General features: G+C 40.1%; 1 pseudogene across 1 annotated transcript in view; it reads left to right on the top strand.

Annotated features, from left to right (window-relative positions):
• Positions 1-23,923, top strand: part of LOC308268421 (putative ATP-dependent RNA helicase TDRD12) — a 110,646-nt pseudogene that overhangs the window by 4,455 nt on the left and 82,268 nt on the right. The window contains exons 2-8 of the transcript in view: positions 4,170-4,328; positions 8,927-9,063; positions 11,026-11,145; positions 13,255-13,310; positions 15,074-15,159; positions 20,146-20,335; positions 21,868-21,960. The product of the transcript in view is annotated as a putative ATP-dependent RNA helicase TDRD12 (transcript). The remainder of the gene's footprint in view (positions 1-4,169; positions 4,329-8,926; positions 9,064-11,025; positions 11,146-13,254; positions 13,311-15,073; positions 15,160-20,145; positions 20,336-21,867; positions 21,961-23,923) is intronic.

The raw sequence follows: 23,923 nt of genomic DNA, 5'->3' as shown, positions 1-23,923 counted from the left end.
CTGTCCTTACTGGTAGAGCACATTTTTCTTTGTACTATAACATGATCTTTACTACTACTACTACTTTTTGTGGGTGTGGCACTGGAGATTGAACCCAGGGGCATTCTACCTCTGACCTACACCCTCCAGACCTATTTTATTTTTATTTGAAAACAAGATCTAGGTTGATGAATCTCACTACTTGCTGAGGCTTTCCTTAAACCTTCAATCTTCCTGTCTTAGCCTCCCATGTACTGGCTTTACAAGCATGCACCACCATGCCTGGCTGGTCTTTTGAAGCATCAGACTTCAGAGCTTCTGTAGAGAGCAGGAGGTGCTAAGCCTCTATAACTTGGCATTACTCTTACTCCAAACTGCACTTTCTTGCGATGGATGACAAAGATAAACCCTGACACGAGTGGTGAATGTAGATTTTTACTCACCAACCTTTAAATAGTAGGGGAAAGAACTAAGCTCCATTGCCATTTGTGTAGAAGTGAGTAGGTTTTAGAGAATGGATGCTGGGCTTAAGTGAAAAATCATGAAGGTTTGGTCAGTGTTAGGCCAGCTATATCTGCTAAATGAATTTAAAGAACTTAGGTTTCTGTCTTCCCATAGAGACTTGGAGGTGGAAGCCCTGTTTTTCCTGGTGATAACATTTCTGAGGAATGACTTTCAGATTATTTGTTTTTTCTTTGCGGGTCTGGGGATGGAACCCAGGGACATTCAACCTCCAAGCTACACTCCCTGCCCTTTTTTTATTTTTTACTTTGAAAAAGGGTCTCACTAAATTGTGGAAGGCCTCACTAAGTAGCTGAGGCTGTCTGCAAACCGCAATCCTCCGGTCTTGCCTCCCGAATGCTGGGATAACAAGTGTGTGCCACCACGCCTGGCTTGACTTTCAGGTTATTGAGAAAGATACTCTCAAGAGTTGTAGAGCTAGGCATAGTGGCACATGCTTGTAATTCTAGCATTTGGGAGGCTGAGACTGGAGGATAGCAGTTCACGGACAGCCTCAGCTACTTAGGCCCTTTGCAACTCAATGCGACCCTGTTTCAAAATAAAGAATAAAAATAGGGCTGGGGGTATAGCTCAGAAGTAGAATGTCCCTGGATTCCATCCTCAGTAACACACACACACACACACACACACACACACACGTGTCGTAGATATGTGTTCATAATACGAAGTCCTTTTCAGTAAGTGCTCTGAAAAAGGAAGGTGAGGGGCTGGCTAGGACACATACTGAGTACTCCTAGCAACACTGAACTTTCTCAGGCAGCATTTTGATGGGAAACCACAGTCATCCTGGGGATATTATTTTGTATCCCATAAGTCTTGGTAGAATTCGGTTGTCTTTGATGCAAAGATTTGATGGCATTGTTATGTGCCCAGGATTCTGTGTTTCTCGTGGGTCTCAGCTAACACTGTCTTCCAGCTTTCCAGTTGTGAGTCTTCTCAGGACACCTTGGTGTCCAGGGCATGTGGAAGATGTGAGAGGGCTTCATATTACAGACTTTGAAGCTCCCCATCTTTGATACTCCCTCTCTGATTTTCTCCCCTTAGTTTTTAGCTGCTCTGGCAATTCTAAAACTCTGTCTTCTGGTTTTTTAAGCCACAGATACTGTGGATTTCTGCTCAAGGGATAACAGCTCCATTCCATATGAGCTGGGGAGATGGAGGTAGGAGATGGGGGATTACTTAGGGAAAAAGCTGTGGAAACCTGGATCTCACTCTGAAATTTTCTTCTTTTAGAGATTGGATCTCCTCCAGGTTCTGCCTGGTTTGTGCAGCTCTTCAGTGCCTTTAAAAGTAATTACTTTGAACCAGGTGTGTGATGCATACTTGTAATCCTGATACTTGTTGGGAGGCTAAGGCAGGAGATCACAGATTTAAGGACAGCCTCAGCAAATAGTAAGACTCTCATCAACCTAGTGAGACACTGTTTCAAAAATTAAAATAGGCCGGGTGTGGTGGTACATGCTTGTAATCCCAGCATTTAGGAGCTGAGACAGGAGGATCATGGTTTGCAGACAACCTCAGCTACTTAGGCCCTTTGCAACTCAGTGAGACCCTGTTTCAAAATAAAGAATTAAAAATAGGGCTGGAGGTGTAGCTTGAAGGTAGAATGCCCCTGGGTTCTATCCTCAGTACCACACACACACACACACACACACACACACACACACACACAAAAAAAAAAAAAAAAAAAAAAAAAAGAAGGGCCAGGGATGTAGCTCAGAGGTAGAATTCCCCTGGATTCAGTTCCCAGTACCCTCACACCCACCCCCCCCCCCACACACACACAAAGTTAACTTTGGGGCTGGGTATGGTGGCACAGGCCTGTAATTCCAGTACTTGGGATGCTGAGACAGGAGGCTCACAAGTTCAAAGTCATTCTCAGCAACTTAGCAAGACTTCAGCCACTGTGAGACCCTGTTTCAAAAACAAAAGGGCTGGAGGTGTAGCTCAGAGCTAGAAAGTTCCTGGGTTCAATCCCAGTATCAAAAAAATGTAATTTTTTCATGGGTTTATACTTGTTACCTGCAGGTGGCATATGAACCATGCAGTTGCCATTACCAGAATCAGAATGACCAATGACCACTGTCATTTTTCCAATTATTTAATATAAAATGTTTTAACACTAAGAAAAGTAGAAAGAAAATGCCTGTCCTTGGACCCACAAACTTAGGATGTCATTGCTCTTAGGCCTTTTTTTTTTTTTTTTTTTGTTCTGAGGATTGAACCCAGGGACATTCTCCCTCAGAGCTACATCAATTCCCAGTACCCTCTATATAATGAACTTTATATTTTTGTCTTATCTCTAACATGGATAATCATGGTTTCTAATAATAATATATAACAAGATACAGAGAGGTCTGTTTCACTTTAATTCTTTCAATTTTTCCTTTCCCTCATATTAATAGTTTATATTTGTTTTATCTGTCATTTTTTTAATGTGAGCAGATACATACACATATATATTTTTTTCTTTTTTGTGGTACTTGTTATTGAACCTAGAGGTGCTTTATCTCTGAGTTACATCCTCCATACCCTCAGCCCCTTTTTTTTTTTTTTTTTCCACTTTGTGGTACGGGGATTGAACCCAGGGGCATTCTACGTTTTAACTATACCCCCAGTCTGGTTTTTTATTCTTTATTTTGAAACAGGGTCTCACTAAGTTGCAGAGGGCCTCACTAAGTAGCTAACGCTGGATGCAAACCTGTGTTCCTCCTGTCTCAGCCTCCTAAGTACTGGGATTACAAATGTGTGCCACCATGTCTGGTGCCTGTGTTATGAGTGTGTGTTATTGGAGATAGAACTCTGGGGCATTCTACCTCTGAGCTTCACCCCAGCCCTGTTTTTTTATCCTTTACTTTGAAACAAGGTCTCACTGAGTTGCTGAGGCTGGTCTTAAATCTTTAATCCTCCTGTCTCAATCTCCTAGGTACTGGGTTTACAAGTGTGCACCACCATGCCTGGCTCTTATTTCTTACTTGGAAACAGAATCTCACTAAGTTGCCAAAAGTTTTGCTAAGTTGCTGAGGCTGGCTTTGAACCTGCAGATCTCCTTCCTGTCTTAGTCTTCCAAAAACTAGGATTAGAGGCATGCACCACCACGCCTGGTTTCTGGCTTTATTTTAATTTTTAATTTCTAAAAGTGTCTGAGTTGCTGAGGCATAAATCCTTATTTTTTCCTTATAAAAACCATAGTATTAAAATATTTTTCTGATCCTTGCTTGTGCATATTTTGGGTATTTCTGTGTGTGTGTGTGTGTGTGTGTGTGTGTGTGTGTGTGTGTGTGTTGCTGGGGATTGAACCCAGGGGCATTTTACCTCCAAGCTACACCCCTAGCTCTATTTTTTTATTCTTGATTTTGAAATAGGGTTTGACTAAGTTGCAAATGGCCTCACTAAGTAGCTGAGTCTGGCTACAAACCTATCTTGTGGGTATTTTCAAAACACATGAGATTGAGGACTCCTTTGCTCTTTGAGTTACAGTCAATAATTGAGAATTACATGTTATTTATGACATATTTAGAATTTTTTCTTTGATCTCACCATTTAAGACACAAGCACTTGTCAAGAATTTGTTGGGTCACTTAAATAGAAATCATGATTCTAAGGTTTATTATTTTATTGTTCTACTTTTAAACCATGCATATTTTTTATCTTTTAAATTTTTACAGATAGAAGCTCCAGGTTGCTTCTGGGTTATTATAAAAGGATGCAGTCCCTTTTTAGATCATGAAGTTGACTATCAAAAACTATATAGTGACATGAATGACTTCTATAACAGTATGTGTCAAGATATTGAAATAAAACCATCAATATTGGAAGAAGGGCAGGCATGTATCTAAATGTGTTTTAATCACTTTTTTAAAACACTAATTGAAATGTAAAATATTTGGGCAGCAGAGGTGATGGAATCTTTTGTAACATCTAAATTGCTTGTAATTATTGCCTAGTATTAGGATTTTTAGGCTGCACAAAATTCAGGCTAGTCATGGAACAGGGATGGTTGTTGTGTAATTTTTGTGTGAGGCAGTAGGAAAATGACATGTCTTCTAAATCCAGGTGTACTCTTGGGGCTGGGAACCAGGAGAATATTCTAGATCCAGGGCAGATGGAGAGATTGCAGCAGAGCATAGGGAGTTTGCAGTCTAGGGCTAACTCCTCCTTTTTGGTTTCTCATGACTTCAGCCAACACATGCTTCTTTATTTTTCCTATTCCACATCGCAGTCCATCTCCCGTTGTCCATTGTCTGATTCTTTTGACAAGTCAGCATTTTTCAGGAGTTAAAATTTTTGCAGTCATATGATGGGAAAATATTTTTAAGCTCTTTGTGATAAAAAAACTAGAAAATATTTGAATTCTTTTCTCCCCCAATTCATCAGTAACATAATTTAAAAATTTTTTTCATACCCTTGGTTCATTGAAGAAATATACTATTTCCTCTAAAATATTTTGCATTTTGAGTCGCCTGTTGCCTTTCTCCTGGTTGGTGATGGTCTAACTTTTCCCTATATATTTTTTATATTCCTTCTGTATTTTCTGTGGATTGATAGTTAAGCACTGCTAAATATACAGATATGGCTAGATTGGGGTCATTAAAAATTTTTTTTCCAAGAACTTAATGTTCTTTGATTGGGAGATAATAGCGTTTGTGTGGTGCTAAGAGTCAGGTGGTGATGACCTGATCCCTCCCTCTGGCCTCACCTGTCAGTATTCTACATAATGGTTTCACCATTCAATAGTGACCACTGTGAATTAGCTTTCATTCATGTTCAGACACAGTGATTTCTTTCTTCTGCACTCATGAGCTCAAATTGTGTGTAGAACTTTCCTTTTTTAGTAAGACTAGTTCATTACCCCAAAATATAATATGGTTCATGTCATAAAAAATTGCTTGATTTTTTCCCCTTATCAGTTTTTAGCATAAGGACTTGTGCCTAGCTATTTCTACTTTTGGCTAACAGTAGTCCTAGTGAGGCAGGGCAGAGGACCTGGGAACAGGAAGGGTACAGAAGGCCATCTGCATCGCCTCGCGCCTCGTATGAGGAGGGTGGGAGATGTGAACAGAAGGTGAGAGACTAGTGGGCCCCAGGGAATCAGTGCCACCGACCCACAAGATAACCATTCAAATTAAGGATCAGAATTGAAGTACATCCCGGTCCTATTTTATTTATTATTATTTTTTCTTTCTTTAAATATTTTTGGTGGCACTGGAAATTGAACCCTGGGCATTCTACCTCTGAACTACACCTCCAGCCCTATTTTTTATTCTTTATTTTGAAACAGGGTCTCATTAAGTTGTAAAGGGCCTCCCTAAGTAGCTGAGGCTGGCCATGCACCTGTGATCTTCCTGTCTCAGCATCCCAAGTACTGAATTACAAGCATGCACCACTATGCCCGGCTAATTTTTTATTTTGAAATAGGGTTTTGCTAAGGTGCTGAGATTGGTCTTGAACCTGTGATCCTCCTGTCTCAGCCTCCCAAGCCACTGGGATTACAGTGGCTGCAGACAGTGGTGGTTTTCTTTTTCTTTTTCTTTCTTTCTTTTCTTTTCTTTTTTTTTTTTTTTTTTTTTTAAGGGCAGGGAGACTTGGGAATAGGGCAGATTTCTCAGGACCATCTCTGTTTCCCTTCTTCCTCATTTTGAATCACTGCTACCTTTTCTTCTCCTTTTTTTCTCTTTACCAATAGAGAATAGATTTCAGACTTTTTGTTTTCATGCTAGGGATGGAACCCAGGGTCTTAGAGGGTACAGGTTAGGCAAGAATTCTACAGCTGAACTAGATCCCTAGCCTCCTTCCTCCTCCCTCCTCTTCTCTTTCTTTTAGTACATTTTAATATTTTAATTACAGGTTTCATTTTAGCATATTTGTATTCACAAATTACATAGTTTTACCTTTTTTGTGTGTATATATGATACTGGGGATGGAACTCAGGGACATTCTACTTCTGAGCTACACCCCCAGCCCCATTTTATTTTTTATTTTGAAACAGTGTCACTGAGTTCTGAGGCTGACTTTGAACCTATGATCCTCCTGTCTCAACTCCCAAGTACTGGGAGGGATTACAGGTGTGCACTGCTGTGCTTGGCTCCCTGTTACTTTCATGTTGTCTTTTCCGCCTAGATTCCAAATAGTGGAAATGTGATTCTTAGGGGTGTGTGTGTGTTGTTACTGGGGATTGAACCCAGGGGCATTCTCTCTCTGACCTACACCTCCAGTTCTGTTTTATTTTTTATTTTGAAATAGGGTCTCACTAAGTTGTGTAGGGCCTCACTAAGTTGCTGAAGCTGGCTGCAAACTGGAGATTCTTTTGTCTCAGCCTCCCAAGTACTGGGCTAACAAACATGTACCACCATACCTACCTTGAGTCTGATTTGTTGATTTGTCAGTTTCATCTGTTTTCCTACAAATGACATGAGTTTGTTCTTTTTTATGGCTGAATAATATTCTATTGTGTATATATATAGTTTGAGTGGCCAATAATTCAAATGTTTATTTTTAAATGTTCAATATTTATTTATTTATTTATTTATTTATTTATTTATTTATTTATTTATTTATTGGTAGTACTTGGGTTCCTGGAAGCCCTTCTACCTCCAGCTACACTCCCAGACCTATTTTATACTTTTTAATTTTTGGAAACAGGGTCTCTTAAGCCAGCGAGGCTGGCTTCGAACCAGTGCGATCCTCCCGTCTCCGCCTCCCAAGCACGGGGATTACAAGCGTGTGCCACCATGCCTGGCTAAAAATGTTCAACATTTTTAAACATCAGAAAAATGCAAATTGAAACTGCTTTTAATCCAGGTGTGGTGGTGCACTCCTGTGATTCCTGCCCTTGGAAGGCTGAAACAGGAAGATTATAAGTTCGAGGACAGCCTCAGCAATTCAGTGAGGCCCTCAGCAATTTAGGGAGACCCTGTTTCAAAATATTTTTGTTGTTGTTGTTGTGCTAGAGATTGAACCTTGGACATTCTACCTCTGAATTACACACATATTCCTATTTTATTTTTTATTTGGAAACGGTCTTGCTGAGTAGCTGAGGCTGGCTTTGAATCTATGATACTCCTATTTTAGCCTCCCAAGTACTGGAATTATAGGTGTGTGCCACCCCAACTTTAGGATAGTATTTTTTTTTAAAGGGCTTGGTGGTATAACTTGAATGGTAGAATGCTTCTGGGTTCAGTCCCCAGTACCAAAAAACTTTTCTTTTTTTTTTTTTTCAAGTTTTCCTTAGATACAGAGTCCGAATGATTTCATAGTAGTCCCCTTACCTGTAGAGGACATGCTATAAGATTCTCAGTGGCCTGAACTCTATATATGCTATAATTTTTCATTTAAGTTTATACTTACTCTAAAGTTTAATTTATAGATTAGACATGGTGTGAGAGTAACAATAAAGTAGAAAAATTATAACTATATTTGAATAAAAGTTTGCACCTTGGGGTCATTGTTAAGTGAAATAAGTAAGAGTTACTTAAACACAAGCACCCACAGTACTGTGACATCTCATTTGATAACTGACACGGTCGCTGAGTGACTAAATGGCAGGTAGAGTGTGCAGTATGAATATGCTAGACAAAGGGATAATTCATAATCTGTTTTTCTTTGCAGTACTGAGGATTGAGCCCAGGGTCACTCTACTTTTGAGATACATTCTTTGCTCTTTTTATTTTTTTTTGTGATATGGTCTTGCTAAGCTGCCAGGGCTGGCCTTGAGCTTGTGATCCCAGAGGGATCGTAGGCACACACCACCATGTCCAACAGGTTCTACGTTGGATGGACCAAGGTGGTGTGAGATTTTGTCACACTGTTCAGAACAGGACACAATTGAAAACTTGTGAAAAGTTTGTGAAAATTTTCACTAATATTTTTAGACTGAAGTTAACTGTGGGTAACTAAAACTGGATAAGGGGGACTACTGTAGTAAGAAAAACAGTGAAGCCAGGTGTCACATGGCTGCAATCTCAGTACTTGGGAGGCGGAGACAGGAGGCTCATAGGTTCAAGGCCAGCCTTAGCAACAGGGCAAGACTCAGTTACCTGTGTTCTTCCCTCAGTTTCTCTTCTGGCAGGCAGTGTTTAGCTCTGTTAGGTCTAGAATCCCAGCCATCTTCTGTAAGGCAAAAGATGAGCTGAGATGGTTTTGAGAAGACCTTTTAATTCTCATTATAAGACTCATCCAGGTGAGATGATGCATGCTTATAATCCCAGTACTTTGGAGGCGGAGACAGGAGGATCTCAGGTTTGCAGCCAGCCTCAGCAACATAGCAATGCCCTCCACAACTTAGTGAGACACTGTTTCAAAATAAATAAAATAGAGCTGAGGGTGTTGATCAGGGGGTAGAATGCCTCTGAGTTCAATCTCAAGTACCATACTCCCTCCCCTCACACACACAAAAAAAACTAAACCCTTCCTTTTTATTTTGTAGGTCTGTGTGGTTTATTGTCAGGAGTTGAAGTGCTGGTGCAGGGCTATTATTAAGTCAATTGTATCTTCAGCAGACCACTACCTGGCACAGTGTTTCCTTGTGGATTTTGCCAAGTACATTCCAGTAAAATCTAAAAAGTATGTATACATTGATTTTGCATTAATACTCTTTTTAAGGAGAGAAATGTCAGTTTTAAAGGAGAAAGTCGCCGGGCATGGTGGCACACACTTGTAATCCCAGCACTTGGGAGGCTGAGACATGAGGATTGCACAGGTTCAAAACCAGCCTCTGCTACTTAGTGAGGCTCTCAGCAACTTAGGGAGACCCTGTTTTCAAATAAAGTATAAAATAGGTCTGGGAGTATAGCTCAGAGGAAGAAAGGCCCTTGGGTTCCACTCACAGTACCACAAAAAGAAAAAAAAAACGAGAAAGTCAATTTTTTTCGTAGTAGTCTATAATATGTCAAATGTATGCATCAGCAAAATTTTCATGGTTGCAATTCCAGAAAGCGTTAGCTTGAAAATCAGAAGTCACACTGGGCGTGGTGGTGCACGCTTGTAATCCCTGCATTTGGGAGGCTGAGACAGGAGGATCAGGGTTCGTGACCAGCTTCAGCTACTTAGTGAAGCCCTCTGCAACTTAGTGAGACCCTGTTTCAAATTAAAGAATAAAAAATAGGGCTGGGGGTGTAGCTCGGAGGTAGAATGCCCCCAGTACTGAAAAAGAAAAAAGAAGTCAAGAATATGTCACTACTATAACTGAACATTGTTCTGGGTATTCTATTCAACATATTGAGAACCAGAAAAACATTAGAGGCACAGCAATTATAAAGATTGCCATTATTTTCTGAAAGTGATTATGAGAAAATATAATAACTAAGATATTTAGGAAAAGTGGTCTGTAAAAAGATTATGACAGTATTCACCATAATGAAATAACTAAGGAGATAAATACGCATAACTTAAATATTATACAATGTATACATCTATTTAAACAGAACTGGGTACTTTATTCATATGTTTAATTTTATGTTTTATATATCTTTTTTTTTTTGGTGGGTCTGGGGATGGAACCCAGGGGCATTCAACCTCCGAGCTACACCCCCTGCCCTATTTTTTATTATTTATTTTGAAACCGGGTCTCACTGAGTTGCAGAGGGCCTCACTAAGTAGCTGAGGATGTCCACGAACCAGGATCCTCAGGTCTCAGCCTCCCGAATGCTGGGATTACGAGGGTGTACCACCACGTCCAGCTTTTTTTTTTTTTTTTTTTTTTTTTGGTGGTACTGGGGTTCCTGGAAACCCTTCTACCTCCGGGCTGCACTCCCAGACCTATTTTATACTTTTTATTTGGAAACAGGGTCTCTTAAGCCAGCGCGGCTGGCTTCAAGCCTGCACAATCCTCCTGTCTCTGCCTCCCAAGTGCAGGGATTATAAGCGTGCACCACCACGCCTGGCTTATATATCTTTTAAAAATAAGAGGTTTTTTTTTTTTTACCTTTTTCATAAAGAAACACTCATTTTTTAATTTGAGTTATATATTACAGTGAGTTATTAAAGGATGATTACATAATTCTGTTACATAAACTCTTGCTCAGTTTTAGCATTTTATAAATTTTGCTTTTTTATTGGTGCATTGTAGTCATACAAATTTTATTTTGGGGGGGGTCTGAGGGTGGAACCCAGGGGTATTTGATCTCTGAGATACACTCCTTGCCTTATTTTTTTATTCTTTATTTTGAACAAGGTCTCACTAAGTTGTAGAGGGCCTCACTAAGTAACTGAAGCTGTCTGTGAACCATGATCCTCCAGTCTCAGCCTCTTGAATGCTGGGATGACAAGCATGCGCCACCACACCTGGCTGTAGTCATACATGTTAATGGAATACAAGATTGTAGAAAGGCATACATATACACATTGCTCATTTAATCCCCAATTTCCAGTCCATTGCCTCCCCCTCCTTCTCATGTTTGTGAATGTACATTATGTACATTAGGGTATTTCTTTTACATTAAGTATATAAATTGTGTAGGCATACTTTGAAAGAATGTTATGTACAATTTTTGTTTATAATGGAACTGTCTCTGTTTTGCTTTGAAGCATTCGAGTTGCAGTAGAGTCCTTTATGCAGCTTCCTTATAGAGCCAAAAAATTCAAACTGCATTGCATAAAACCTGTTACTTTACACATTGACTTCTGTGAAGACAAGGCTGAGATTGCATAAGTATAACTCCTCCAGTAGGTTAAATCATGGAGAAGACTTAAAGTCGAGTGCAGGATGTTTATTTAAAGTCATTCGTTTGCTGGAGTGCTGAGCAATTGCACAGGCCTTTGTTCTGCAGGAAGCAGCTCTGAAGTGTCTTTCACACCTGGCTGTACAACAGAAGCCTTGGGCAGCTCCCTATTCAGAGCAGGGGTTGGAAGAGGACTTGATCTCTATGCTTTTTGTCTTTTAAACACTTTTAATAGTAAGTTATGTGTAAAGAAAATCATAAAACATGGGATCATGGACCATTAAAAGAAAAGTTTATTAGCTGAGTTCTGTGGCCCATACTTGTGATCCCAGGTGCTTGAGATACTGAGGCAGGAAGAGCTCTTGAGCCCAGGAATTCAAGGCCAGCCTGGCCAGTATAATGAGACACTAAGTAGCTGAGGCTGGCCGTGAACCTGGATCCTCCTATCTCAGCCTCCCAAATACTGGGATTACAAGTGTGCGCCACCAACCATTTCCATATATATATTTTTTCAGTAGGGAGAATGCTCGGACTACAAGCGTGCACCACCACTCCTGGCAGCCATTTCCATCCTGATAGCTAGCTATATTTTTCCCAAGCCATTTGGCATATCCATGTAAAATACATAGGTGAAGAGAGCACCCCCTATTTTTGTTTGTTTTACAAGTGTAAGCTCTGGAAGTGAAGACCTGCATTCTGCAGTGTTGCTACCACCTGTGCCAGTGCAGACTCGTGACAGACCCCTGTGGAGATGACTGTACCCAGTGCCTTGGCATCTTCTGACCAACACCATTAGCCCAGATTTCCTGTGACAAATCTTATCTTCCAGCCAGAACACAGGCTCCCTGAGTCAGAGATCCTGAGTGGTGTCCAGCACAGGTTGGCACCTGTGCGTGGTGGTACACGCTTGTGATCTCAGCATTTGGGAAGCTGTGGTACAGCCTGTGGTACAGGCTGGCCAAACCAGTACTCTGAGAGGTAGTCGAAGAAAGCCAGCTACTTCTCTCTGCTGACTCTAGCACCCTTGTACCCTTTCCCATTTGATCAATATAGGTTTGTTCTGTCTACATTTTTCCTGTGCTTAGGGGGGGGGGGAATCATAGGAAAAGTAGCAAAAAAAGGAGGAGAAAACAGCTTTTGGGAGCCAGGAACAAAAGTAAAAGCATAAGGTTAAAATGTATTGTTATGCTTCTGTTAGTTTTATTTATCAGAGGTGCTACCACAATCCTTCAAGAGTTCTTTTGAAAAAGAGATAAAATGATGTGCATAAAATACATGGCCCAGTACCTGGACATAGTATTCAAAAAATCGTTTTTTAACTAAGAATTTGAACACATTAGTTCAAGAATTTCAGCTGGGCATGATGGTACATGTCTGTAAGCCCCAATACTTGGGAGGCTCAGATAGGAGGATCACAGGTTCAAAGGTAACCTCAGCAACTTAGATCCTGCTTTTAAATGACAAAAAATGGGAGAACCTAGGGATGTAGCTCAGAGGTACAATATCCCTGGGTTCAATCTCCAGCACCACAAAAAAAGAATTTCAAAGCATTTCTTAAAAATGAGTGTGGTGGCACATGCCTGTAATCCCAGTACTTGGGAGGTGGAGATGGGAGGATTGCAGGCTTGAGGATTGCTTCAGTGATTTAGTGAGACTCTTAGCAACCTAGTGAGACCTTTTTCAATACAGAAAATAAAATAGGGCTGGCGGTGTAGCTTGAAGGTAGAATGCCCCTGGATTCATTTCCCAGTAACCCCCCTTTCACAGGCAGTAAAATAAAGACATTGGTTCTAAAGTTCTGCTGTACACACACACACACAAATTAGTAAGTTTCTTAAAAATCAAATCAGCTAGGCACAATGTAACACACCTGTAATTTTGGCTACTCAGGAGAGCAAGGCAGAAGATCACAAATTCAAGGCCAGCATCAGCAACTTGGAGAGACACTGTCTCTAAAAGGGCTGAGAGTAGAATACCCACTCCCGGTTACCTGTATCTTAGGCATATTATTCAGTGTTAAATGGTTTACTGAACAGTGTTAGTGTACTATCTTTAGGTTTCTATTTAATGAAGTTGCATCTGTTTACTCTTACAGACCTGCCAAAAAGTGGGATAGTGCGGCAGTCCAGTACTTTCAGGACATTGTAAAGGGTAAGGCCTACTGCATCATATTCAGTGCAGCTTGCTTTCCACCAGTACTCATGGTAGTTTACTCTCGTGTCAGCAGGGGGTTTGAGATGTGCCTTTTAAGCTCTTTGGCCCTCCTTCCTCATGTGCTTTCTGTAAGTTACCTGGAGCTTCCTCCTCATCAGCGTCACAAATGACTGTACCCCTGAAACTTTGAGGGTGAATGTGGATGCTAATAATGAACAGCTGGAAGTAGAAAGGGACTGTTTATGTAGATACAGCTCTACTCAGTAATAACCCCTGCCTCTTAAGAGGCTTACTTAAAGAGTACAGTGCAGCAGAACAAATTGATGTGCATTTTATCAGACTAACATTTGATGAAAAGCCTACCTTTTTTAGTGAACAAGGAATATTTGATGTGTAACAATCATCATTGTTAATTTAAGATGTATGAGATGTTTTTACCTATTAGTGTGCTTCCTCTGTGTCACAGACACACACTGTTGTGGCAGTTATCCTGACAGCTGACTGCTAGGAGCTGGCTGCTGTTAAGTGCAGATGCCCAGGGTGCCATCTGGTACTAGTTGCGTGCTGGCCTTTCCTTTGCTGTCCCATCATCGGGGTAAAGGAGAAGCCAGATAACTTTGAACCTGGGAGAAGTAGGAGGTTGGGGAGTCTCTTGGTTTGGAATTCGGGCCTTTGAGAGGCCATTGAACATGCGGGGGGATGAGAATATGGGTTTGGAGGAAGCAAACTCCCAGGGCTGAATTGTGCCTACCACCTTCTGTGTATGCAGCTGTGGGCAAGTTACTTAACTATCTCTGAGCTTGGTCTTCTCACCCATAAAATAAAAACAGTACTTATCTCAAAAGGTTCTGATAGAAATGAAATGAAATCAGATGTGTAAAGATAATGGTATTGTGCACCTGAAATTCCAATACTTGGGAGGCTGAAACAGGAGGATCATAGGTTCAAGGCTTGCCTTGGCAATGTAGTAAGACTCAGCAACCTAACAAGATCCTGTTTCAAAACAAAATATTTTAGCTGGGTGTGGTGGTGCAGGCTTGTAATCTCAGCATTCGAGAAGCTGAGACAGGAGTGTCCTAGTTAGAGGACAGCCTCAGCCACTTAGGCCCTTTGCAACTCAGTGAGACCCTACCTGTTTCAAAATAAAGAATAAAAAATGGCCACAGGTATAGCTCAGAGATAGAAGGCTCCTGGGTTCCATCCTCAGTACCACACAGACACACAGACACACACAAAAAAAATTCTAAAAATGGGTTGAGGGCATAGCTTAGAGGTAGAATGTCCCTGAGGTCACTCCCCAGCAACACACACACACACACACACACACACACACACACACACACACACACGAAAAAAAAAAAACAAAACAAAAAGACCAATATCCGTAAATGGGCCTGCTGTTTGGGTTATTTAGTCTCCAATACAGAGCCAATAAGTCTAATCCAGGGACATCTGGAACAGAGAAGGGGTGCTCAGATGAAAGATTGGGACTGGAAATTTGGACTGCATATCTGAGGAGGTATGAGGTAGCAGGGGTTTCCGTTGATGGGGACAGAGGATTTGTGGCTCACTCCAGTCAGGAGCCTTTTCCATGGCCTGCTCACTTGCCCCACCTGCCTTCTACTCTAGGAGCCCGTCCTACTTGAGGAAGCCACTAGCTCTGTGGCTCTGGGTACTCTTAGGAGCTTAGCAGAGACTAATAGGTGGGACATGGTCATGATTGCTAACAGCTCATTTGTTCTTTGGTTTTTGTCATTTAGCAACTACTCAGGTGGAAGCGGAATTATGTGCTGTGGAAGGAGATACTTTTGAGGTTTACCTTTATGTAACAATAAAAAATGAAAAAGTAAGTAAAAGATTTGTACTTTCTAAATATTTTATCATTATTTAAATTTTGACTTTTATCAATGACAAATAAACACTACGGAAAACTAATTCACACAGCTTAGAAGCTATCTAAATGTTTCACATTTAGTGTCACAGATTTCGTCATTGTAAGTCATGTGGGCCCAGTGTTAAGAATTCAGATACCATGAGTGTAGAAAGAAAGTAGACATGATGTGTGAGAACATGACCCTCTCTGCCCAGGTTATTTGCTGCTATAGTTTGACTGGTGGCCTTTTCCAAGATCTGCTACAAGGTGCATTTTTGCCTTTTGGGAAGTGGATACAGGACATAGATCTAGGGCTTCCCAGAACCCACAGAGAGCCACTAGCCCAGGGAATTTGTTGTTGCTGTTTTGGAGATTGAACTCAGAACCCCACACATGCTAAGTGTGTGTAATGCATGCACATACATAAACACACTGTAACATTGAGCTATGCCCTAACCCCCACCTAGGGATTTATTTTTTTGTGGTACTGGGGGGTGGAACCCAGAGGCTTTTCTACCTCTGGACTATACTCCAGACCTATTTTATACTTTATTTGGAAATAGGGTCTCACTAAGTTGCTGAGAGCCTCACTCAGTAGCTGAAGCTGGCTTCAAACCTGTGCAATCCTCCTGTCTCAGCCTCCCAAGTTCTGGGATTACAAGCGCGCACCACCACACCCGGCTTCCACCTACAAATTTTAAATCACATGATAATTACTCTGTGCGTGTGTGTGCGTATGTGTGTGTTTGTGTGTGTGTGTTAATGGAGATTGAATCCAGGAGCATTCTACCTCCAAATTATACTCTCAGCCCTGTTTTAATTTAAATTTTATTCTGAAACAGGCCATCACTATGTTGCAGGGGTTCTCCCTAAATTACTGTGCAACCTGTGATCCTCCCAAATATTGGGATTACAGACATGTACCACCATGACCAGTAATATTATTATTTTTTTTATTTGTTGCTAGGGATTGAACCCAGGGGCATTCTACCTCTGAGCTACACCCTCAGGCATATTTTGTTTTATTTTGAAACAAGGTCTTGCTAGGTTGATGAGAGTCTTACTAAGTAGTTGACAACCCTCCTGTCTCAGCCTCCCAAGTACTAGGATTACAGGCATGTGCCACCAGGCCCATCTTATGTTTTTATTTTGAAATGGTTTCACAAAATTGTGGAGGGCCTAAGTTGCTGAGACTGGCCACAAACCTGTGATCCTTCTGTCTCAGCCTCCCAAGTACTGATACTATAGGTATGGGCCGCCACACCTAGTGTGTGTGGAGGTGGTGGTGGTGGTGGCAGCCGCGGTAGGCAGCTAATGCTGCTGCTGATTATTCTTATTATTACCATCATTCATTCATTCATTCATTCATTCATTCATTCATTCATTGTGTGTGTGTGTAGAGGGGGTACTGGGGTTGAGCCCAGGAGCATTCTACCTCTGGCGTACACTCCCAGCTTTTTCAATTTAATTTTTTTTTTTTTTTTTTTTTTTTGGTGGTACTGGGGTTCCTGGAAGCCCTTCTACCTCCGGGCTACACTCCCAGACCTATTTTTTACATTTTCATTTTTGGAAACAGGGTCTCCTAAGCCAGCACGTGCGGCTGGCTTCGAACCTGCGCGATCCTCCTGTCTCTGCCTCCCAAGCGCGGGGATTACAAGCGTGCGCCACCACGCCCGGCATTTCAATTTAATTTTGAAACAGGGTCTCACTAAGGGCCTAATCCCCAAGTACTGGGATTATAGGTGTGTGCCACCACATATGACTCATTATTATTTCTTGCCTGTAAAAGTTACTGCTATACTATTGACCTATTTCCATTATTTCTTCTGTATATATGTGTGATACTGGCGATTGAACCCAGAGGTGCTCTACCTCATAAATAGGCTGCCACCCCAGCCTTATTTATTATTTTGAAAGTCTTGCTAAATTACTACACACTGCCCTCAAACCTGCCACCAACCTGTCTCAGCCTCCCAAGTACTAGAATTACAGGCATGAGTCCAGATCCTACATTTTTTATTGGAATTCTACTGTGACAATCTTTCTTCTCCCCATATATTAGGTTATTCACCTATATATGTATGTATTTATATATTTATGTATATATGTATGTATGTATGTGTAGCACTGTGTATAGAACCCAGGGTCATCCTACCTCTTAGCTACACCCCTGGCCCTATTTTTATTTATTCTTCATATTCTTATTTTATTTTTTAATTTTTTTTCGGTACTGGAGATGGAACCCAGGGGCATTCTACCTCTGAGCTACACCCCCAGCCCTATATTTTATTCTTTATTTTGAAACAGGGTCTCACTGAGTTGCAAAGGGCCTCACTAAGTAGCTGAGGCTGTCCGCAAACTGCGAGCCTCCTGTCTCAGCCTCCAAAATGCTGGGATTACAAGTGTGTGCCACCATGCCGGGCTAAGTAGCTGAGGCAGGCTGTGAGTCTATGATCCTCCTATGTCAACCTCCCAAGTACTGGGATTACACCGGCACCACTCCGGGTTTACCAGTTTAGACTAATATAGATTTTGAGTTGTTTTATTTTGGGAGGGGTATAATTCATTGCTGTCATTATTGTCTTGCTTAGATTGCCTGAACAATCTAATCAAACCTGATTTCTTCAAACAGGGAATACTGTCTTTCTAGTGTACCTTGTCATTGTTTGAACACTTACCTTCCTAGTATCACAGAATGCTCCAGGATCATTTTGTCATTTTCTAGCCCGAGCTCTATAATCAACCATTTACCAAAAGGTGTTGGTTCCTTTTATTAAAGAGTGCTAGTGAGGTATAAAAATGAGGGCATAAGGTGTGTTTACTGCTCCTGTGGTTTCACCAATTGTGCATATTCTCAGCAGAAAGAGGAAATGTAGGCACTTCACTAACTCATGCAGACACCTAATTTATTTTTATCTCATCTATCCATCTGTACATGAATTAGGAGCTGCGATTCCTCTAATTTCAGTCTAAAAATCATAGGGTTCATTCTAGCCTGCCCTTTTCTTAACATTTTCTTTAGTATAAGAAATCCACTCTTATTTGCTACCGTGTACTTATTTGATCAATAATATTTACATAAAGTAATTTCAGAATTGCTAACCCACATCTCTATGGAAAAGATACTTATCTCTATTCTTTATATCATTACAACCAAACTACTGTTTTCAAAGTGACTCTGTTATTTTTTAATAATGAGATTCATTCTTTAAAATTTTTTATTGGTATATTGTAGTCATATATCTTAATGGGATACAAGATGGTGGAGACATACATGCACACATCACCCAATTAGCCCTTACCCAATTCCCACCCCTCCCTCCTTCTCATATATGGCATAGTGATTGACATTGATATGTTTGTTAAAATACATCATGTGCATTAGAGAATTTCTCTCTTCCCCCCTCCCATCTCCTTTTTTGCTCATCTATAGTATCTCCTTAGTCTACAGTTCCTCCTATGACCAATTTTCTCCCTAGCTTCCACATATTAGGGAAAGCATCCGGTTTCTTTTTGTGTGTGTGTGACTAACAAGTTTCACTTAGCGTAATCTCCAGTTCCATCCATTTCCCTGTAAATGATGTAATTGTGTTTTTCTTTACACAATTTTCTTGGCCGAGTAAAATTCTGTTGTATACATATCCCATAGTTTTGTATCCATTCATCTATTGATGGACATCTTGGCTGGTCCCATAGTTTGGCAATTTGTGAATTGTGCAGTTATGAACATAGATATACATGCATTAGTTTGGTAGTTTGGTTTCCGTTCTTTTGGGTAGATATCCAGAAGTGGTATTGCTGGATTATATGGTAAGTCCTTCCCATTCTTCTGAGTATCCTCCATACTGTTTTCCTAAGTGATTGTACTAATTTGCAGTCCCACCAACAGTGTATTAAAGTTTCCACTTCTCCACATCCTTGCCAGCATTTGTTGTTGTTTGTGTTTTGAGTGGTTGCTATTCTAGATGGAGTTAGGTGAAATTTCAGGGTAGTTTTAATTTGCATCTTTCTGATTGCTAATAATATTTAGCATTTTTTCATGCATTTATTGGCCATTTGTATTTCTTTCTTTGTGAAATGTCTATTTAGTTGCCCATTTTTTGATTGGGGATTTGTTTTCTTAGTGCTGATTTTCTTGAGTTCTCTGTATATTCTAGATATTAGTCCTGTATTGGAGGAGTAGTTGGCAAAAAATCATCTCCCATTCTGTTGGGCTGGGAGTAGAAATGGAAGGTAGAATGCCTCTGAGTTCAATCTCCAGTACACACACCCCTACACACACACACACACACACACACACACACACACACACACGTTCTTTTACCAGGCATGTTGGCACATACCTGTAATCCCTGTACATGGGAGGCTGAGACAGGAGGATGAAAGGTTTGAGGCCAACCTTTTCAATATAGTGAGATTTTTCAACAACCTAGTGAGACCCTGCTTCAAAACAAAAAGTAAGCCCAGTATGGTGGTGCATCTCTTTAATCCTAGTACTTTAATCCTAGTGCTTGGGAGGGTGAGATAGAGGGACAGCTTCAGCAAGACCTTGTTTCAAAATAAATATAAAATAGGATTGCAGGTGTAACTTGGAGGTAGAATGTTCCTGGATTCCAACTCTAGTACCACTAAATACATAAACAAAAAGGAGTTAGGGTTGTAGCATGGAGGTAGAATGCGCCTGGGTTTAATCCTCAGACAGGCACACATACAGACACCCCCCATACATGTGCATGCTATGCTTCTTGTATTTCATACAGATCTTTATTGTTTTCTCATTAGAGTTCATGAGAAGTATTTAATTCATTTATCAGAGCAGAAGTAAAGGAATTGATCAAATTATGTTCTATGAAAGTTTTATTGAAAATTGACATTTGGGGTTAAGTTTGAGAATATTTTCTTTATAGTCAATTGACTACATGTGTTTCATTATCCATTAAATATTTTAAAATTTTACAGGTTTGTATTAATGATGATCTAGTTGCAAAGAACTTCGCATGCTATGTATCACCCAAAGAGAATAAAAATTTTGATTCTTTAGAGAAGCCAAGATTCAGTATAAAGTCAGCTTCCTTGTCTAGGAAACTCAATCCAGCACTTAGTCTTTGGCCAGAGATTTTGCAAAGAAAAGATTTCCAAGGAATGAAAAGTGAGTGGATCTTTATTAATAGTGTGTTTCCTTTAAATTACCTTATTTATAATCTTCATGTGGAGCTGGGCGTGGTTGCGCATGCTTGTAATCCCAGCTCTTGGGAGGCTGAGACAGGAGGATCGCACAGGTTCGAAGCCAGCCTCAGCTACTTAGCGAGGCTCTCAGCACCTTAGTGAGACCCTGTTTCCAAATAAAATAGAAAATAGGTCTGGGAGTGTAACCCAAAGGTAAAAAGCCTCTGGGTTCCATCCCCAGCAACACACACACACACACACACACACACACACAAAAAAAAAAAAAAATAATCTTCATGTGTTGATATGAGTTGTTGTACCAGCTTTTACCTGAATGGTGACTCTGGACTTGGACTTGGACTTGAAGAACTAAAGTTTTATTCTGAGAAGCCTATGATAGATTCTGTGGCCCTAAAATTTATTTGTTTTTGTGAAAGCATGGAAAAAACTCTTAATTTCTTATTTAAGTGTGTGTGTGTGTGTGTGTGTGTGTGTGTGTGTGTGTGTGTGTGTGTGTGTGTGTATACTTAGGGTTTGAACCCAGGGGCATTCTACCTCCGAGCTATATCCCCCCTACCTATTTTATTTTTATTTTGAAACAGGGTCTCACTATGTTGATAAGAATCTCACTACTTGCTGAGGCTGTCCTTGAATCTGCGATCCTCTCATCTCATCCTCCCAAGTACTGGGATTATAAGCATGGGACAGCACACCCAGCTTATTTTATTTAAAGAAGTCCAGATGTTTGTAATTAAAGATTTTAGCAAAGTAAGGTTTTGGATATTTAGAGTTTAAGGCATTTTTTTTTTTGCATTACTGGGGGTGGAACCCAGGACCATTGTACCTCTGAGTTACATCCCCAGCCTTATTTTTTTTAGTGTATGCATGTATGTATGTATGTATGTATGTATGTATGTATGTATGTATTTATTTGGTGGTACTCTGGTTCCTGGAAGCCCTTCTACCTCCGGGCTACACTCCCAGACCTATTTTTTACATTTTTATTTGGAAACAGGGTCTCCTAAGCCAGAGCGCGCTGCTGGCTTCGAACCTGCGCAATCCTCCTGTCTCTGCCTCCAAAAAAGTGCGGGGATTACAAGCATGCGCTACCACGCCCAGCTTTTATTTATTTTTTTGAAACAGGATCTTTGAAACAGTTGCAAGGAGCCTTTCTAAGTAGCTGAGGCTGTCTGTGAACCGCAATCCTTGGTCTCAGCCTCCTGAATGCTGTGATTACAAGTGTGCACCACCACACCTGGCAAGTTTTAGGCATTTTTAAAGGACTATTTATTGCCAGTGACCCTTTGCATAAAAGTATGAGAAGAGTTAATGATAGACTGTGGAAGCAATTTAACGTGTTTCTCTTTGCTTTTAGGTTTTAGTCTCCTCACATACTGCTTATGTTATGCTCTAGTAACCTTACAGGGAAACCAAGAGCAAAAGTAGTATGTCACTAAATTCACATTTTTTTTAGCATTTTATTTCATGCTTTAATTTTGAAATTTATCCTTTCAGATTCCCATGGTTTCAATTTTTTGGCACAATCTCCCCAGATTACAAGGTACAAGGGTGTTGTCGGTGACCTAGAGCCAACTGCTACAGTACTTGGTGAGTTCTACTAATTGGGTATATTTCATAGATAGCATAAAATAGTATCTTTTTTGAGGGGTGCTGAGAATGAAACCCAGCTTACATACAGCTTTGGGGCCTCATACATGTTCTACCACTGAGCTATACTCCTACCCCTTAACTAGCTGAGAATTATAAAGGTTGTTTAGAAGGGCTGTGGTAATTCTCTTACCTTTCTTCTTAATTTAATGGAACAGTTTTTTATACAGAGGCTGAAAGTGATAATTTGTTCTGCAGTTCAAACTTGGTGAGTTTACTATAATGTAAAGACATATAACAGGCATTTGTGAGCTGTAGTCCCAACTAACTTGGGAGGCTAAAGAAGGATGGGTACTTAAACCTAAGAGTTTGAGGCCAGCCTCATCAGCACAACAAGACCCTGTCTTGTAAAACAAAAGAATGAATTAGGTATTTAATTTACATTTATGATTGACTTTTGTTTTAAGCAGTAGAGTGCAAAAATTAAGGATAATCAGTGCATGTGGGAGATAGACTCAATCTTTAATTCCACATCTCAAAGATCTTTCATAAATTTGAACTGTCAGTCAGTTTAATTCCACTACCACATACACAGAAAAAAATTCATATAATACTAAATATAAGTATTCGTTTAACACTCAGCACAAGTAAATGTTGGCTATTATTATTACTATTGTTAACTGCACTACTGGTTTATTTTTATTCTTAAATAATGTAGATATTTTAGCAGAGGATTCTGGGTAGTATGCGTTCAAGTGTGGTAATGGATAAGCTGCATTTAGTATCTTAGGTTCTTGATTATTTTCCATTAACATTTAAGACAAAACTTAATGTTCTTCTGTTAGTTCTGTTGACCAATAATATATGAAAAAATGTCTGACATCACTAGCAGTTGGGAAAATGCAAATCAAAGCTACACTGAGATTCCATCTAATTCCAGTTAGAATGGCAGTCTTCAAGAATACAAACAGTAACAAATACTGGTGAGGATGTGGGGAAATAGGAACTCTCTCACACTGTTGATGGAATTGTAAATTAGTACAACCACTATCAAGATCAGTTTGAAGCTTTGTCAGGTAGGAATGGAACCATCATATAACCCACCTATACGTCTCTGTAGTATCTTCTGAAAAGAATTAAAGTCAGAATATTATAGTGATACATGTATATCCATGTTTATAGCAGCACAATTCATAGAGGCCAAATTACGGAACCAACCAGCTGTCAAACAACAGATGAATAGGTAAAGAAAGCGTGGCATAGATAACACAGTGGAATTTATTCAGCCATAAATAAGAGCAAATTATGTCACTTGTAGCAAAATGGATGAAACTAGAGAATATTATGCTAAGCAAGATCAGTTAGTCTGAGAAGGTCAGGGATTGTATGTTTTCTTCCATATGTGGAAACCAGAGAGAAAATAGGAAATATAAGGGACTTTAAATCATTTGACAAGGGACCTATAGAATAATGGGAGGGGCTTGGAGGGAGTTAGGAAGAGCGAAGAGGGAGGAGTGAAGAACAAATAGTTCAAATAATACTGCAGCAACTCGTGAAGGTATTGTCACTACCAATTTCATTAACATGGGGGAGGGAGGAGTGGGATGTGAAGGGAAATACACCAAGAGTTGTTTGCATGTGTTGTCACATTGAACCTAACTATCATGTATAATTATAATGCACTAATAAAATAAAAATTTTAAAAATCTGTTGAGCTTTCTTTATAAGTAACTAGTGGTTCTATTGGTTTTCTTTTTGTATTTTTAAGAGAAAACCCTCTACAATTTTGTTTACAATCGATCTAGCAATGGATAGTTCAAAATATATTTGACAATTACAAAATTGATATATAATTTGTATTTGGGGACATATTAAATGTCAACAATGTTAAAGATTTTTTCCCTTCTACTTTTACTCTCTTGGACTCTGTTAGACAAAGGTCAGTGTTTCTCTGTCTCTCCTG

Source organism: Muscardinus avellanarius (assembly GCF_963383645.1).
Source record: "Muscardinus avellanarius genome assembly, chromosome: 10".
In the NCBI taxonomy this organism is placed as follows: Eukaryota; Metazoa; Chordata; class Mammalia; order Rodentia; family Gliridae; genus Muscardinus; species Muscardinus avellanarius.
The sequence above is the reverse complement of the archived record's forward strand: the minus strand, read 5'-3'. Positions and strand labels throughout refer to the sequence as shown.